Source organism: Alexandromys fortis, unplaced genomic scaffold (genome assembly GCF_014885135.2).
Source record: "Alexandromys fortis isolate MF-2015 unplaced genomic scaffold, M_Fortis_MF-2015_v1.1 scaffold_69, whole genome shotgun sequence".
Taxonomy (NCBI): domain Eukaryota; kingdom Metazoa; phylum Chordata; class Mammalia; order Rodentia; family Cricetidae; genus Alexandromys; species Alexandromys fortis.
The window spans coordinates 3599201-3617412 of record NW_026067951.1 but is presented as its reverse complement, the minus strand read 5'-3'; the positions used below and the strand labels follow the sequence as shown (position 1 = coordinate 3617412).

The following is an 18212-nucleotide window of genomic DNA, read 5'->3' as shown; positions in this document are numbered from 1 at the left end:
TTCTCTCTCTACTCGGGACTCTTCCAGACGCCTCTGGATCATCCCTCTCTTTCTCATGTACAATAACCACCACCACCCCCCACCTAATTATGGAGCATTTCAGTGTTTTCTTTACTGAGCCCCTCAAATACAGCTGTCAGTAAATGTGGGTTGACATGAAGCCCCAGTGAGCACAGGGCTATATACCTAGGTCAATGTGTTCGTTCAGTTCAGTTTGCTACTTGCTGAGGTCAATGTATTCCTTCAGTTAAGTTTAGCTTGTTGTTTTGTTTGTTTGTCTGCACAGAGTCTAGCCTTGGCTGGCCTAGAAATCTCTACTGGACCAGGTTGGCCTTGAAGTCACAGAGACCCTCCTGCCTCTGCCTCTTGCTGGGATTAAAGATTTGTGCCACCATGCTGGGTATGGCCTTGGTGGTGTTTTGAATGAGAACAGCCCCCATAGGCTCATATACTTGAAGTAATGCTGGTCATCAGGGAGTGGCACTATTTGAAAACGATTAGGAGGTGTGGCCTTGTTGGAGGAAGTGTGTCACTGGGTATAGGATTTGAGGTTTCAAAAATCCATGCCAGGCCCAGGTCTCTCTCTCTCTCTCTTTCTCTCTCTCTCTCTCTCTCTCTCTCTCTCTCTCTCTCTCTCTCTCTCTCTGCCTGGGGTTCAAAATGTAGCTCTCAGCTACTTCTCCAGCCCACGCATGCCTCCGTGCTCTGGCCATGATGATAATGGACTAAACCTCTGAAACTGTAAGCAAGCCTCCAGTTAGATGTTTTCGTTTATAAGAACTGCCGCCTTGGTCATGGTGTCCCTTCATAGCAATAGAATAGTGACTAAGACAACCTTGCTGACAGTGTCCCTAGATGGAAGAGGGCATCAGATATATAGACCGAGTGCAGGTAAGTGTGTGCCCCTTCTTAACTGTCTCCTTCTGAAGCCACCATCGTCGATCATGAAGCCCCCACCTTGGTGGCCTTATTAACTCTGATCACCACCCGTGGACCCCAACTCTGAATACTACACTGATACTCTACAACACGGATTAACTTCAGCACACGAGGCTTTGTGGGGCACACTCATTTCCCAAGGCTTTAGAGTGGCAGCTGTACTGCGCCTGCCCATACTCTCCACAGAGCTGAGCCACTGCTACATCGCTTACTTATAATTAATATTCGTTGCATTCTTTTCTATTTTATTACTTTCCCTTCCTGCTTAAAAATATTCTCACCGATGATTAATGTTCTTTCCTCCTCTCTGTACCCTAAGAACTAGGAAAACAATGCACGAAATACATTTATGTGTATATATATACACACACATATATAATTTATGGATGGCGGAGACTTGCAAATATAGATCTCTGGGGTTGAAGGCAAGAGGAGCATAAGTTCAAGGTCATCCTCAGCTACACTGAGTTTGAGGCCAACCTGGGACACGTGAGCCTTAGTCAATAAAACGGAGTAAAATAAGGACAGCTGAAAAGACTTCCTGTGAGCATGCTCTTTATTCTGGGTTTCATTGACAACAAAGCAAGGCTGGACAGAGTGAGCCTGCTCTTCAGAAATTAACGATAATATTACCACCATAGCTCTCCCTGGTCTCCAAAATCCTTGCTGGGATTTTCTCTGTCACCACAGCCAGCACTAGTCCGTAAACCAGTCAGCGCCCAGGCAGGGTCGTGGGGGTGTAGGGGCAGTGAAGGCGGTTCCCTGCTCACTTTGGTCTTCTACGTCCCACAGAGACTTGGAGCGCTTTCCCACCGAGAGCTTCTGTGTGTGCTCAGCCCTGCCTGAGAGGCTTCCCACCCACACACCTGTCCCCTAAGAAACAGATCTCTTCCTTCACATCCTAAGGTGGACGTCATTTCCCCAGAAAGTCATTGCTGTTGCACCGGATCAGATAGAACCTAGCGGCAAACGCACACTCCCTGGAGCCCACCCTTCCCCTTTGCAGCACTGGAAAGGTAAAATTAGTGGGTAGCCCCTTGCGTGAAGTCTGTCTGCTACAGACCAGTAAGCTACTTGCAGACAAGGCTCTTTCCCAGACTTCTGGTCCCAGCACCTCACATGACACATGGCCCTCAGTTACTATTTCATGACTCAGTTATCCAAAGAGTTCTGCAATAAAGAACTCTAATTAGGGCTGGAGAGATGGCTCAGAGGTTAAGAGCATTGCTTGCTCTTCCAAAGGTCCTGAGTTCAATTCCCAGCAACCACATGGTTGCTCAGAACCATCTGGAATGGGGTCTGGTGCCCTCCGCTGGCCTGCAGGCATACACACAGACAGAATATTGTATACATAATAAATAAATAAAATAATAAAAAAAGATTTAAAAAAAAAGAACTCTAATTAATGTTATTTTGATTTGTTGTTGTTGTTTGGGCTTGATTTGATTGTTTGGATGGTTGGCTTTGGCTTGGGGTTTGGGGCTTGATGTTTTTGTTTTGTGGCAGGGTCCTAAGTGGCCCAGGTTGTATTAAATTCCCAAGGTTGCTGAGGATGATTTTGAACCTTGGTTCTCTACCTCCATTTCCTAAATGTTGGGAACACAATCACACCTGGCTGGAACTGCTTTATTTCATTTTTTTTTATTTTAAAAACTAAATTTAGTTATTCATTGTGTATGTGTGTGTACGTGCGTATGTGTGTGTGTACATGTTCCTATACAGAAGTCAGAGAACAACCTGCAAGAGAAGTCTCTCTCCTTCCACCATGTGGGGCCCAGGGATCAAACTCAGCTCCTCAAACTTGACAGCGAGTACCTCCACCCACTGAGCCATCTCACCAGCCCTGAACCACTTCTCAGACTTCTTGACTCAAGGAACACTTTTATTGAGAAACTAGGCTGGCCCACACCCCAAGGTCACACTTTGAGAAATGCTGTTAGCAGCCTAGTCACACATGCCTGCTAAAACCCAAAGGAAGCAGACTGGAAAACAGAGCTGCGCTCCCTGCCCCCTGTCTAATACAGAGTTAGAACTGGCCCTGCAAGCCACCCAAGAAGATAAAGCTCCCAGCCACTGTCATCCATCTTCTCCCCTCTCAGATCTGTAGACTCTTGGACTGAAAGGCAGAAGTGTCATCAGTGGTTCCCAAGGCCAAGAAGAGGGGGCTTCAAGTACACCTCTTCCTGCCACTCTTCTAAAGAGGGTAGGGTTTTTGTTTGGCTTGGCTTTGCCTTTTTCTACATCAAGTGAAATTAGCTTCAACCCCGAACTGTTCAGGCCAGTGCAGAGCCTGACCCTCAGTCAGCACAGGGGAGAAGGGCAGACATTTCAAACGACAACAGCCACTTAAGGGAATAAAAGTGCTCACGAAGAAATACTGTAAGGGCACTGGTCACTGCCAGGGAGAGGCCTCTATGCACAGAAGTTGAGCAGAGTGGAGCAGAAGGCCAGTGCTGGGTTAGCCTGCTCTACCAGGAGCAAGGCAGGGACTAGAAGGAACCAAAAAGAACGGGTATCACCCAGGGAGATCAGAGTCCGCTGAAGGACTGTAGGCTTGTCAAGGGCACTGCAGCTGCATTTAGCCATCACATGGCTTGTTATTGTCGAGGCAGAATAGAAAAAAAGAAAAATCTGCACCTGAGGATAGTAGCTGATAAGGCCTCTTCCCAGGTGAGAATCAAGAGTTGCAACACAATGAACATTTGCTTAAGGCCTGCAATTTTCTAGGAATCACACAGAAACGCCTGTGCAACCCTAGCAACTCCTGACTTGCCCTTATCACTGGAATCCCATCCAAAACATCTCCAGGGCCACTTTGTGATCTCAATTATTAGAGCAGGGACTAGAGACGGAGGAGGAGAGGGTCTCTCTTAGAAACCTGTCGCCACAAATGAAGTTCCAGAAGCTTCTGAAATCCTATAGACAGGCACTGAAAGGACACCTAAAAGCAACTCTCCTTTGAGAAGCCCACACCCATGGCTTCAGGTGCGCCCCGTTCTTTCCCCAGGCACCTTTCTTTCTATTCTTAATAAACCACCTCTGTGTATTACTGGCTCATCCTGAAATAGTTTCTGTGTCAAGGCCAAGGATCTAGTTCTATTTGAGTTTAGGGCCCTAAATGATTAAGGAAACTCCTCAGGCTGCTGCGGGCAGCAACGACTGCCTGCAGCAGAAGTCACGGCTGGAGAAAAGCGGACATGACTCTGTAGTCAGATAGCCAGTGACATAGTTCCAAAGAAGCTCATAAAGGCTGGAGTAGAGGAAGGTTTTGAGAACTTCCAGCTTTGAGAGAAGGGAAGAGAACAGCCTTTCATTCCAGCACATAAAGAACGACTTGACCTTCAGGGGTCAATGACTGTGATGCCACTGAGTGTGGAGACAGACTAGAGTAAGGTTTGGGGGCGCAGTGAGGAAGAGGCAAACACGACTGATGCTGACCACCCCATCTGAGTCAGTCAGAGAAAGAAAGTAAAATATAGAAGCCAGAGGGGCACAGCCAAGTTCATGCCACACTGAGAGGAGTCCCAAAGCTCTCTGGGAAAGTAAGTAGATACGTGGTTCCTGTGAGTTCTGCTATCCTGCCCAGATGCCTGAGGAAGAGACATCAGTCACCTGACTGATGACCTCATGTCCAGGTCCATAACTTAATTATGCTCACAAAGACCACATGTTCAAATAAGGTCACATTTATAGACAATGGCGGTGGGAAGAGCTCAGCCATAAATCTGAGGGTGCGTAATTCAACCCATCATATAATCTTGGACGGTTGTTTTATCCTTCTGAGCCTCAGTTTTCTTACCTGGAAACTGTGGCTCAAAGCCCACTTGGGAGCTCACTGTGGAGGTCTAGGAGAGACTAGGCTCACGGGGCATGACATGGATGGACCTTATGGTCACAAACAAGACGACGTGAAGGATCGCCCTTCTCTGTGGTGTCAAAAACCATCTTAGTCATTGAAACAGAAGAGAGAACTGGAAGAAGAGGAGGATGGAATGGAGTTTGCTGTACAGAGAGTGCAGAGTTCTAGTTTGGCAAGATGACAAACTAATTCACTGAGACTGGAGCTTTCCTTAGTGTGTCTATTGCTGCATCGAAATACTGTAGCCATAAGTAACTTGGAGAGGTAACGGTTTATTCCAGCTTCCCGCTTATTATAGTCCATCATCCAGGGAAGTCAGTGCCAGAGTGGAAGCAATAACAGATGCAGAGGCGGATGGAGGAGCGCTGCTCACTGGCTCGCTCATCACGGCCGCTCAGCCTGCTTTCCTATAGAAGCCAGGGGCGGCACTGCCACACTGAGCTGGGCTTTGCCACATCAACCACTCAAGGAAATGGCTGGCCACAGGCCAGTCTAGTGTGGGCATTTTCTCAATTGAAGTTCCCTCCTCCCAAATGACTCTAGCTTGTGTCAAGGTGTCATAACACTGGCCAGTACAGTCGGTTACAAAACAATATGAATATATTTGATATCACTGAATTGTACTCTCAAATACTGGCTAGGCAGGCAAGTTTGGGGGGGGGGGATCTTTACTTTTGTTTCTTATGTTCTCCCTCCTTCCCTCCCCCCCTCTCTGTCTCACTCTCCCCCTCTCTCTTTCTCTTATGTATGTGCCCACACACAGGCACATGCCGTAGCACCAGTACGAAGGTCAGAGGACAACGTGCAAGGGTGTTCTCTGCTTCTACTATGTAGGTCCCAAGGCTTGAACTTACGTCTTCAGTCTTAGCAGCAAGCACCTTCACCCTCTAAGCCATCTCACCAGCCCACAAGCTTTATTTTGTTTAATTTTATTGCTTTTCAATTTATGTATATAGCCTCTGAGCCATCTTCCCAGCTCCCATACTTACTTTTCACAATGAAAAGTAGAGAAAGAGATAGGTGTGGTGGCGCACACCTTTAATCCCAGCACTGGATGTCGGGGGAGAGGCAGGCAGAGTTCGAAACCAGCCTAATCTACACAGAGAGTTACAGGTGAGTCAGGCTGTTACACAGAGAAACCTCCCCCCACCCCCACCAAAAATGGATAAAGAAACCAAATTCCATTAAGCAGCAAAGCGCTCTGCACACAGCAGGTTTTGGGCCTGCTGTGGCCCCAGCCACAGAACAATGGCTGGTCTGTCACAGGCGCTCACTATATGCTCACTAATCCAGTGAACCACCTTTATCCTCATCCTGGTTATGCAGAGGTGAAAGGTGGCAGATCAGGAGGTAGAGGTCTTGCCCTGGGGAGCAGAGGACAACAGGAAGGCTAGGGTGACCTGCGGGTAGGACTCGGTCCTGCAAACCTGTGCAGAACAAAGGACAATTGTTCACGGTATGACGCTATGTGGCAAGTGTGGCAGAGCCCTGTGACACTTGAGCAAGTCCTTTGGGTCCTGGTGAAGGGAGCAGGAGGAGCAGTTCCACGGTCTCAAGAAGGGAAGGCGGAGGCTGCTGTGCGTCCCCAGGGTGTATAGTGGCTATGACCAGAGAGACCTTCAGGCATAGCACAGGCAGTCTCTAGATAGACAACCACCAGCACCGCCCAGGTCTCCCTCGGTGACCTGCTTTCTCATCCACACCAACACACACTCCTAGGATGCATGCGACACATTTGCCATTCTTTTTGTTCGGTTTGTTGGTTGACTGGCTGGTTTGGTTTGGTTTTTGTTTTCATTTTGCATTGAGGTATCTCTGACATTGAACTTAGGTTTTGTTTCTCACATAAAAAGTCCTTACATCCTCCGAATGCTGTTCACTGACTTGGAGAAACATCTGTTCCTCCGGGCATGCTCAAGCCTCCAGCCACTGGAGCTCTTGATTCCCTCCCCAAGAACTCTTTGACGGTGAGGTGCCTGAGTTTCTGGAATCCACGGGGCTGTGAAATCATCCTAAACAGAAGTGGACCCTGGGCGGGAACTGTGACCAGTTCCTGCAATCTTAGCACTCAGGAGACTGAGACGGGCATATTGAGCTCAAGGCTAGCTTGAGCTATGAGCAAGCCCATGTCTTGAAAAAAGATAAAGAGCCAATGAGATGGCTCAGAAGATAAAACAAATTCGCCTTGCAAGCCTGATGACTTGAGTTTGACCCTTGGAACACACACTTTTTTTTTTAAGCCAGATATAGTGGCTTGAATCTGTAATTCTGCACTCCCACAAGGAGATGGGAAGGAAACCTGCATGAAGCACACGATAGGAACAAACCCTAGCCCTGCTGCATGTTGGGAATGAACTTTGGCCCCACCGCATGGTGGGAACGAACTCTGGCCCTGCAGCACGGTGAAAAAGAACTCCAGCCCCACAGCATGTTGGGAATGAACTCCGGCCTGCCGCATGTTAGGAACGAACTTTGGCCCTACTGAACATACAATTACTGCTGAAAGGAGGCTGTGTGTGTGTAGTCACAGCAACCCAGATGCAGGGAGAGTCACACGCCAGCACCCATCCATGTGCTGCCAAGAAACCACTTAACTCCAGCCACACCCAGGCGGAAGGTTCCGGCTGTGCCTTTGGAGTAAGGCTTGGGCACTTCAAGGCTCTCCCTAGCTCTGAACTTCTTTGAGACTCATTACGAACGTTGGTGAAAGTCATGGAATGTGTCACCCGGCTGCTGCCAGATGTGAAGGGGAAAGGATGTGTGGATCTTTGAGAGGGATTAAGATGTGAGTTGCAAAAGAAATTCCTACTGGGTCTTTTTTTTCTTCTTCTTTTCAAGATCTCCTGCCGCTCTGGCCTTAGACTCACTATGCAGCCAAGGATGACTTTGAACTTCTCACCTTCTTGCCCCCATCTTGCCCTTGCTGAAATTACAGGTATGTGCCGACGGGCCAGTCTATCTGGTCCCGAAGGCTGAATTTAGGACTTCATGCACACAGGGTCTGGGCTACATCCCCACCCCTCAAAACTGAGTTACGACTTGGGGTTGGGGGGAGTCCAGTTGGTTCTAGAAAGTGAAGAAGCTGATATGGCAGGGCCTCTGTGTCCCAGTAACTGAATGGGGTGATGCCAAAGCTTTCCTCTCACAAAGGCGGTCTGAGAAAACCAAGATACCTTCTCAGGGATCCCAAGCAGAGGACCTAGCCCAACACAAAGCCAGGGCCTCAAGGAACAGATCTCAGGCAGAGAGCAGAAGCCAAGGAGAAAGCCAGACTTCATTGCTGGTCTACAGGTCAGTTTACTTCAAAATTCTCCCCAGGCCGCAGAGGTAATCCCTTGGCACAATAGATACTCCCCGCTAGAAGGGCCTCTGAGAGTGGGTGGGGAGAGGCGCCACTTGACCCTCAGTGAAGAACGGTCCTTTCATACTCGGAGCTGGCGTGGCAGGACAAGTGGGGATAAAGGTCCAGCTGGCACTGCGGAAGGTGGAGGAATGACTGTGGCCAAGAGCCACCCACCAAGCGTCCGAGAGCGCTGGGGGAACAGAGAGGCTGTCTGTGTTAGTGCGCTGCTGTGCCCACTCCCTCCTGCTTCAAAACAAGTGGACCAACAGTCAGAGACCCGCAGGAGCCAGAAGGGCGAGACTGTTATGGTTCTCCATGAGGCCAAAACCACAGTGGAAATGTATTCTGATCACTGAGGGCCCCAAAACTAGTCAGAACTGCCGAAACAGCAGTGTGTCTGGGGCGGGGGGGGGGGGGGGGGGGGGGGGGGGGGGGGGGGGGGGGGGGGGGGGGGGGGGATGGAAGGAGGGAGGTTTTACAACTGGTTTAGAAGAGGATTGTTGGAACCAAAAGTGGGGAAGGAGTAACAGCTCACATCTTAGCCAAGAAAGGAACCCCATGAAAACAAGAGTGTGGAAGACACAGTCTGAAAAGCCCATCAGAGACAAGTGCTTTATCAACGGAACCCAGCCCCGGATTCGTGAGTGTGTGTGTGTAAAAATACACATGACAAAACTTAGCATCCCACCCACATTTAAGTGGGCCTGAGCACACCTGCCCTGCCACACAGCCATCACCATCAACAACTCCACAATATTTTCATCTCACAAAACAGAAACACTCCCCCTTCAACACTGACTTCCCATTTTCTCCTCCCACAGCTCCTCCTGGCAGCTGCATTCTGCTCTCTCTCCCTCCCTCCCTCCCTCCCTCCCTCTTTCTCTCTCTATCTCTATCTCTCTCTCTCTTCCCCTCTCTCTCCTCCCCTCTCCCTCCCCTCCCCCTCTCTCTGCATCTGACAGCTCTGGGCTCAGCAACAAGAAGGATCAATAAGCAGTCATACTCTGCCCACTTGTGTCTGGCTTATGTCGCTCACGGTGACGTTCTCAGTTGTCTCAGTTCTATGGCTGAAAAGAGACACCATCACTAAGGCAACTCTTATAAAAGAAAGTGTTTAATAAAACTGTAAGCTTGCTCACAGCTTCTGAGGGTTGGTCCATGATCGTTATGGCAAGAACCAGACAGGGATGGTGCTGGGGCAGTAGCTAAGAGCTTTACATTCTGATCTGCAGGCAGCAGCGGGGGAGAGGGAGATACTGGCCTGGCATGGGCTCTCGAAACCTCAAAGCCCACTGCCAGTGACACACTTCCTCCAACATGGCCACACCTCCTAATCCTTTCTAAGTAGGTTCATCAGCTGGGCACTAAGTATGCAAATGAATGAGCCTCCAGGGCTGTTTTCATTCAAACCATGGCATCAGACTTCCTCTGTGTCTCAGTACCAGAAAGAATGTCTTAAGTCTGGCTAATGTCCCTCTGTGCATTCATATCACGTTTTCTCCTTATCTGTTGATAGACACTTGCATTGCTTCTGCTTTGGGCTACTGGGCAGGATGCTCCTATGAACACTGGAGTACAAACATCTCTTCAAAGCCTTGGTTTCCATTCTTTGGGGCATATACACAGATGCAGAATTCCTGGGTCCTCTGGTAGCTGTGTGTTGCATTTTCAGAGGGCAAGTCATTTCACACTTCCACTAGGAAAGCACAAGTGTTCCAGTTTCTCCACATCTCCACCAACACTTCTTAGTTTCTGGGTTTGGGGGTTTTGTCTGCTTGCTTGTTTTTAATGGTTGTCATTCTAACTCTCATTGTGGTTCAATCTTGAATTTTAACAAGTTGACTTTGGGGCACTGAAGCTATAGCTCAGTCTATAGAGTGCTTGCCTAACATCCATGAGTCCCTGGAACTGATCCCCAGCACTGAGTGTGAACCTGGCTTACTGGTATATACTTGTAATCCTGGTGACTTGGGAGGTAGAGGAGGGAATCTTTATATTTTCAGCAGCATCCTTAGTCATGCAGAAAGTTCCACACCAGCCTGGACTACTTTTAGACCAGAAAAACAAAGGGGAGGTGCTCGAGGGGAGGTTTAGCACTTAAGAACACGACCGCTTTTTCAGAAAACCCAACGCCCACATCACAGTGGCTCACAACCATCTAAAACTCCAGCTCCAAGGAGACCCAGTGTCTTTAGCTTTGGGCACCTGCATTCATGTGCACATGCATACGATTAAAAAATAAAATAAAGCTTGGGCTGGGGAAAATAGCTCAGTGGCTAAGAAGCCGCACTGCTCTTGCAGAGGTCCCAAGTTCAATTCCCAGCACCCACTTCAGTTCACAGTCATTTGCAAATCCAGCTTCTGGGGGTCCAGCACCCTCCTCTGGCCTCCACTGCCACCTGCACCCATATGCACGCGTCCACACAGACATGTCCATTTTAGAAAAAAAAAACTTCTTAAATTGTAATTGGCTTCTTGTCTGTCCTGAGAGCCTTCCGGAGAAATATCCTTTTCAGGATATTGATATCCAAGCCCCACTCTGTGGTCCTTTCACGTCACCTTCATGGGACGCCTGCTTGCTGTGTCAGTCACTGGTCCTTCTGCTTCTGTTGCTGATCTGACAGTTTCCATGCTGGGCATCAACAAGAACGAATGGATTAAGATGCCCAGCCCCACAGCTCTTCGGTGGTCAGTTAGGGCTAAGAGCCAACAGTTCCCTACATTTGTAGCCAATCAGCATGCTCTGTGGATAGGGTGTCATCATTTCCTGTGGGTACCACAAAGAGGAAGAGGTGAGGAAGCCAAGCGGGCTGGTTTCTTTGGTCTTTCCTCTCAGCCTTCAGAGTGAAGCTTCTGGAACACTAAAACCCTTTCCCTTTCAAAACAGCTCAGTTCTCCTGAATGAAATAGGTCTAGGCTCTGAGACCATGAACTCTGCTGTAAATTCCAGTGTTCCTCTGAAACACAACCAACTGCTTTGTTCCATCTGGGTTATTCTGGGATGTCTCTTTGCATGACACATGTATGTCCCCAAGGCAGCATAGGGCAATGGAGCTAATGAGACAGGGTTGGACCACAAGGGCAATCCTCAATGCCTGTCACTCTTTCTCCAGCCACACAGGAAGGATGGCCTTGCCCTTTGGGCTGAGCATCTGTGTCCTTTCACTCTGTGGCCTCTCCTCTGCAAGGCACAGCAGCCAAACAATGACAGGCCAGCTTCCTATAAGAAGAAAATATTCAGTGAGAAAAGCAGGCTGTGTGCTATCAAGACATCAGAAAAGAGAATGAGGTTTCTCCCAGGCAAGGTAGCACCTGGGGGAAAAACCTGCCTGAGGAAGCTGTCCTCCTGACAGATGGCGTGTGCTGCTCGAGGTCAGTGTGGCTCATCCTCTCTGTCCCATTTTCTTCTTCTACAAAGCAGGCGTGTGAGGTGGAAGTGGACCAGGGCTTCCCACAGAAAACAAACGCCCTAGAACGCCAAGTCAGGAGAAGGGCTGATTGCATGTCCCTGGGAAGTAGGGCAGATGCTTTAATGCTGTCTGGGGATCTTGCTGAGTGCACATCCTAGAAGGATCCACTTCTGGGAAAGAGAAGAGATGGAGGATCATAGTAAGTTTATATCATTCATAAAAAGCCTTTTATCGGGTGTGGTAGCGAATGCCAGAGCACACAAGAGACCAAGTAGGATGAGAGAGTGTGTCTGAGTTACAAAGCAAATTCAAGGCTACCCCCAGGCTATATAGTGTGACCCTGTAATCAAACTGAAACCAGACAACCCATCTATTCCCTGGAGGGTCTGTGAGGAAGGAAACCCTCAGCACTTTTCAGATGGACTCAAAATGATGAAATACACAATGTTGAAGAACCCTCATGCATCTTTGAGCTTAATAGTCTTTGAAGCTGGCTTGTATCAAATCCACAGGATTCATGCATTGAATTTTGGGTTAGAATTCAGTTTGTCACTCCTGCATTGCTGGTGGAAGTGCAAGCTGGTACAACCCCTGTGGATGTCAGTATGGCGATTTCTCAGAAAATTAGGAAACAACCTTCCTCAAGACCCAGCAATACCACTTTTGGGTATATACCCAAAGGATGCTCAATCATACTACAAGGACATGTGCTCAGCTCTGTTCATAGCAGCATTGTTTGTCATAGCCAGACCCTGGAAACAACCTAAATGCCCCTCGACCGAAGAATGGAAAAAGAAAATGCAATACATTAACACAATGGAGTATTACACAACAGAAAAAAATAACGACATCTTGAAATTTTTAGTCAAATGGATGGAGCTAGAAAGTATCATATTGAGTGAGGTAACCCAGACTCAGAAAGACAGTGATCACATGTACTCACTCATAAGTGCTTTTTTAAAAATAAAGCAAAGAAAACCAGCCTATGAATCACAATCCCAAAGAACCTAGACAACAATGAGGACCCTAAGAAAGACGTACATGGATCTAATCTACATGGGAAGTAGAAAAAGACAAGATCTCCTGAGTAAATTGGGAACATGGGGACCATGGGAGAAGTTAAAGGGGAGGGGAGAGGTAGGGAGGGGAGCAGAGAAAAATGTAGAACTCAATAAAAATCAATTTTAAAAAAAGTAAAAATCACAGAAAATGATGTTAAAAAAAAACCCAGTTTGTAAGACAGACAGTAGTAGAGCTGTCCAGAGGAAGGTGTGTTTGGGGCTGGGCTACCTGGGCCTCAGGAGCATCCAGTCGTACCTCACGGGCCTGAACCTTTGACTCAGAAGTCCAGGATTTCCCGGTGAAAGGTTTTTGCTTGACTCTCACATGTAGAGAGGCTAGATAACCAGCCCAGAAATCTTGATTCCAGGCTTGGTCCTTCTTCTTTTTAACCACACTGGGAATGGTAATTGTGGTGGTTTGAATGAGAATGACCCTCATAGGCTCACCAGTCCCCATGCTTGGTCCCCCAGTGGTGAACCTGCCTGGGAAGGATTAGGAGGTGTGGCTTTATTGGAGGAGGTGTGTCACCAGGGGTGAGCTCAGAGGTTTCAAAAGCCTACACCAGGCTTGATCTCCTTCTATCTCTGTCCCTGAAACTGGCAGATTCGATATGCTCCACGCCTGCCTGTCTTCTGCCATGTTCTCCACCATGATGGTAACGGGTTCACCCTCTGAAACTGTACTCAAGTCCCACTTAAATGCCTTATTTTACCAGTTTCCTTGGTCACGATGTTTCCTCTCAGCAATAGAACACTAACCAAAATAGGATAGGGATGCAAAGAGTCAAGACAGTAGGCAGGGCGCAAGCAGATATAAAAGATGGGTAAAAGCAACGTGTTTCAGGAAGAAAATAATCAAGCAGTTATTGGTTACTTTTAGAATCACTTTTGACAAAGTACTGACAGAAAAAAATGTTAGCGAAGAAAGCTTTCTCTGGCCTTGTGGTTTCAGAGGGCTTCTGTCCATCACAGCATGGTGGAGGTCACGGCAGTGGGACCAGATGGTGGAGGCTCCTCACGTCATGGAAGACGGGGAAGCAGTAAATGGTTGAAGTTGCAGCCTGCACTGTCACAGAACCTTTGCTAGCTAAGCCCCAACATTATAAAAGTTTAGTCCGCTAACTATGGGCACAGCTGAGGAACCGGCGTTCAAAACAAGCTTGCGGGGCACAGTGCAGGTTCAAACTATAGCAAAGCATTTCTAACAGGAGGTAGGTAAATTTGTTTCTTCATGTGTAAAAGAAAATGCAAGCTGGGGCTGAGGAGATGGCTCAGTGGTTAACAGCACTGACTGCTCTTCAGAGGACCTGGGTTCAATTCCCAGCAATCACATGGTGGCTCACAACCATCTGTAACTCTAGTTTCAGGAATCCAATGCTGTCTTCTAGCCTCTTTGGGCACCAATCATACACATGGTACACAGACAGAGGTGCAGGCAAAATATCCATATACATGAAATAATATAATAAAATACAACCAACACCAAAAGCAAAAGGACGGAGAACTGCTCCGTCAGTGAGGAAGGAGGAGGAAGAATCTGTTCCATACGCATCCTTTGGACAAGAAGACCACATCTCCTATTTCACAAATGAGTCACTGAGATGGCCTAACACCAACATGGGCATTCTGTAAAATGCCATTTCTTCAATCGCTGGCTGTCTAACGCAACATTCCAATGTTGGCATCTACCTTTAGAGTTTGTGCTGATCATTCTTTGTGATTCTTGGAATGGATAATCAATATAGTAAAGTTGTGGGGCTCAGAGCTTTCACCCATCCATCCCCATCTCTGCCACTGTGATTGTTAATGCATGTCTACTTGACTAGACAAGGGGTGTTCTGTTGTCTGAGGTATTCTGTCCTACCTGGTTCCCTCCATCGTTAACTCCCAAAGAAATCACACAGAGGTCTACATTAGTTATAAACTGATTGGCCCATTAGCTCAGGCTTCTTATTAACTCTTATAATTTATATTAGCCCATTATCCTTGTCTATGTCAGCCACATGGTTCAGTACCTTAATCAGGAGGCAGTCACATCTTGCTTGCTCTGTGGCTGGGTCAGGACGGCATCCTTTTCCCAGAACTCTCCTGTTCTCATTGACCTGGCTCTACTTCCTATCTGGTTGTCCCACCTATACTTCCTACCTGGCTACTGGCCAATCAGAGTTTATTTAAAATATAATTGACAGAATACAGACCATTGTCCCACACCAGTGTTCAGATTAAATACCATCTCTGAGTGTGTCTATGAGCGTGTTTCTGGAAGGTATTAGCTTTTGAATGTGTGATCTCAGTAAAGATTTCCCTTCTCAAGATGGGCAAACATTATCCAACCCACTGATGCCTGATTAGAATAAAAGAGGTCTTTGTTCTTTCTTCTTCCTGTCTCCTTGCTTGAGCTGGAACATCTCAGTTCATCTTCTCCTGCCCTTAGACTCTGGCTCCATGCGTTTTGTTCAGACTGGGGCCAAATTACATCATCCTAGGTTCCCAGCTTGTAGACTGTGGGACTTCTCAGCCTGCTAATCACATGAGCCAAGGCTCATAATAAATCTCCTTGTCTATTTTAATACATTGTAATGCATGCACCTCCTATTAGTCTGTTCCTCTAAAGAACTCTGATTAATATTCATTTCCTCTGCTACTGAATATAGAGGAAGTCTTCAAAATATCTGACAAACTGTTCACTCTACAAGGCTGAGTGCTCACGTACAAGGTAATATATCCAGTAGGTACTTTAATACTTGTAGAGCAATATCAGCTCTACCAAGAGGTCATTTCTAAGCCCAGTTCAAGGTCATGAGTTATGCCCTTAAAATTCCTTAAGTGCTGGAGATGCAATGTTTCTGGAACCAACTGAGCAACAGTTACCAGAAGCCTTGAACCCAGGAGTTCAACCTCGGAGGATTGTCAGAGATGTGCAAAGAGATTCATGCAGAAGGTTGTTTGATGTGGTATTATTTATGGTATATAATTGTTTCTGATAAGAGAGACTGGTCAAACAAATTTTGGTAAAGCTATATGATAAAATAGCATTGTTCATTTATTAAATACAAAGTCCATTTGTAAGTCTTGCACCATGAAAGTATTTATGATTTATTAGGGGAAAGGAGACTATAAAATGCCATGCTATGTTATTCTAAGTTTATGCTACATAGTATAGAATATATTCTTGTGACATCTATTTATTTGTTTTGGGGGATACTTGTGCTGTGGCGTGTTTATAGAGGTTGGAGGACTTTTCCCTTTCTACCTAGCGAACCCCAGGGATCAAACTCGGGTTATCAAGGTTGGCAACAGAAACTCTTACCTTATGAATCATCTCATCATCTAAAAAGTAGATTTTTAGGAAACATAGGTAACTTGAATGTAAAGTAGACCTTTCTATGTCTCAAAATAGAGTTATAATTAATTTGAACATTATTTTTATTTGGTTTCTAATTCTATGAATTATGAAAGCTTATAGGCTTTTCCAGGATGCTTCTGACTTTCAGGAATGGGGATGGGGGAATTATCAGGTTTCTCTCAATGTGAAAATCAGCCTTGTTTTTCTTTTTTCTTTTTAGTTACATTTACCTATCTATCTATCTGTCTGTCTAGTTAGTGTGTGTGTAACATTCAAAGATCAATTATCTTCATCCAACATATAGGTCCTAAAAATTGAAGTCTGTTCTTCAGGCTTTAGGGACCCCTTTGCCTGCTGAGTCATCTCATCAGGACCTCGTTTATAGTTTATTTATATTTATTGGTGTTTTAACAGTTTATTGTGAAGGTCATTTGTAAAAACAAAGTAAAAGACAATCTGAGAAAAAAAAGTACATAGATGATAGTCACTAAATAAATGAGGGTGACATCGGACTGAGGGGATGTGTTCTCTTCCGCTACTCCAGAAGTAAGTTCTGTGGTCCCGAGGGCTGGTAGTCTTCCAGATGGGGAGGAGAATCGTGGCAATTAAAACTGTCCCATAATCATGTAAATCTACAGTAGCAACCAAAAGTTTCTTTTCTTCCCAGGAAATCAGTTCTGATGGCCAAACTGTGCCTTATCTTTTAAAAGAGAAGATGCCAGAAACCCAGTGGGAATTGGTGATTCTTTCCTTTGCCATCACAGCAGATAATCCCCATAGGCACAGCTGTCTGGTCCAGGTAGGCATGAGTGGACAAAGACCTGTTTTGATGACTTTTCTGCATTGATCCAATGTTGGCTAACTTCTCTACATTGTCTGTGAGGCTATCCTCAGAGTGAGGGTTTTCTGCAACCTGTGTCTGACCCTCCAGCCTCTTCTCCTACTCCATGGCTGACCCTGAAAACCACAGTCACTGAGATATCGGTCCACACCAAGGTTGTCAGTCCCTAAGAGCCCAGCGCTCAAAATTTATACAACTATATAATTTGGCACAGAGAAAGAGGGTTGGGGAGGGAGTCTACAAGACATATACACCAGCACAAAGCATTTGGATGGTGGCAGGGCAGGGTAAGGCAGGCAGGAGCTTATATGTTAGCTTTGAAAGCTTTATTTATTCATTCAGTTATCTTGAGACAGTGTCCCACCATGGTGCCAAGGATGGCTTGAATTTGAAGCCGCTTTTAACCACACTTAACTTCCATTTCCTGACACAGCTTTGAATTCTGCTGGTTTCTTCAGCTCCTTACACTTCAATTTATTCAATAAGACATCTAGTTTATTCTAATAAAAAGGTAAACTATAAGAGTCTTATAGTGGTGCCAGGGATGTGGATCAGTTGGGAGAGTACTTACTTAGCATTCATGAGGCCCTGGCTTCCAATACTCCCAACTCTATAAACCAGGAGTGGTGCTACAAGGCTGGAGTCCAGCATTTGGGAGGTATGAGAAGCAAAAGGATGAGAAGTTCAAGGTCATCTCTGCTACACCTCAAGTTCAAAGCAAGTCTGAGATACATGAGGCCCCTTTTAAAATTTAACAACAACAACAAAGCAATGTTACAGTAGCTTCATGAGGAAGAAAGGCAAAGCCAGGGAGCAAGGGTGGGGCAGATACAGGATGCAGGTGGTTACTCCAGGACACACACACTTGTGTGTGTTTGTACATCATGCTTTGTACACTTAGGAAAATAGTAAGAATGAATGTAGTGATATTTTGCTTGTGTTTTAACAAATAAAACTTGCCTGAAGATCAGAGTGCAGAGCTAAGCGGTGGCTCACACCTTTAATCCCAGGACCTGGGAGACAGAGACAGGGGCATCTCTCTTAGTTCAGGGCCACCCTGGGCTACAGGAGGTTGAATCTGTCTAAAAGAGAAACAGAGCTCACACAATGGTGATCCCTGCATTTGTAATCCCACACCTTTAATCCCAGCATTAGGGAGGTGGGGACAGGAGCGATATGACTGGGCGGAGAGAGGAATATAAGGTGGGAGGAGACAGGAGCTCAGATGCAGTCTGAGGAGGCGACAGAGGTAAAGGTCTCTCTAGTGCTGGCTGCACTGCTTCTCGGATCCTTCAGCTTTCACCCCCTAATATCTGACTCCGGGTTATATTTATTAAGCCCAACTAGAATTTGTGCTACAAAAGAGTATCCACTTAGCCTAGGCAACAGAGCTGCCACAGTTCATTCTCTGCC

The 18212-nt window shown here is 46.6% G+C and overlaps 1 pseudogene; it reads right to left on the bottom strand.

Annotated features, from left to right (window-relative positions):
- Window positions 1-16654: 16654 nt before the first annotated feature.
- Window positions 16655-16907, bottom strand: LOC126506735 (protein dpy-30 homolog; annotated as a pseudogene).
- Between the last annotated feature and the right edge of the window lie 1305 nt (window positions 16908-18212).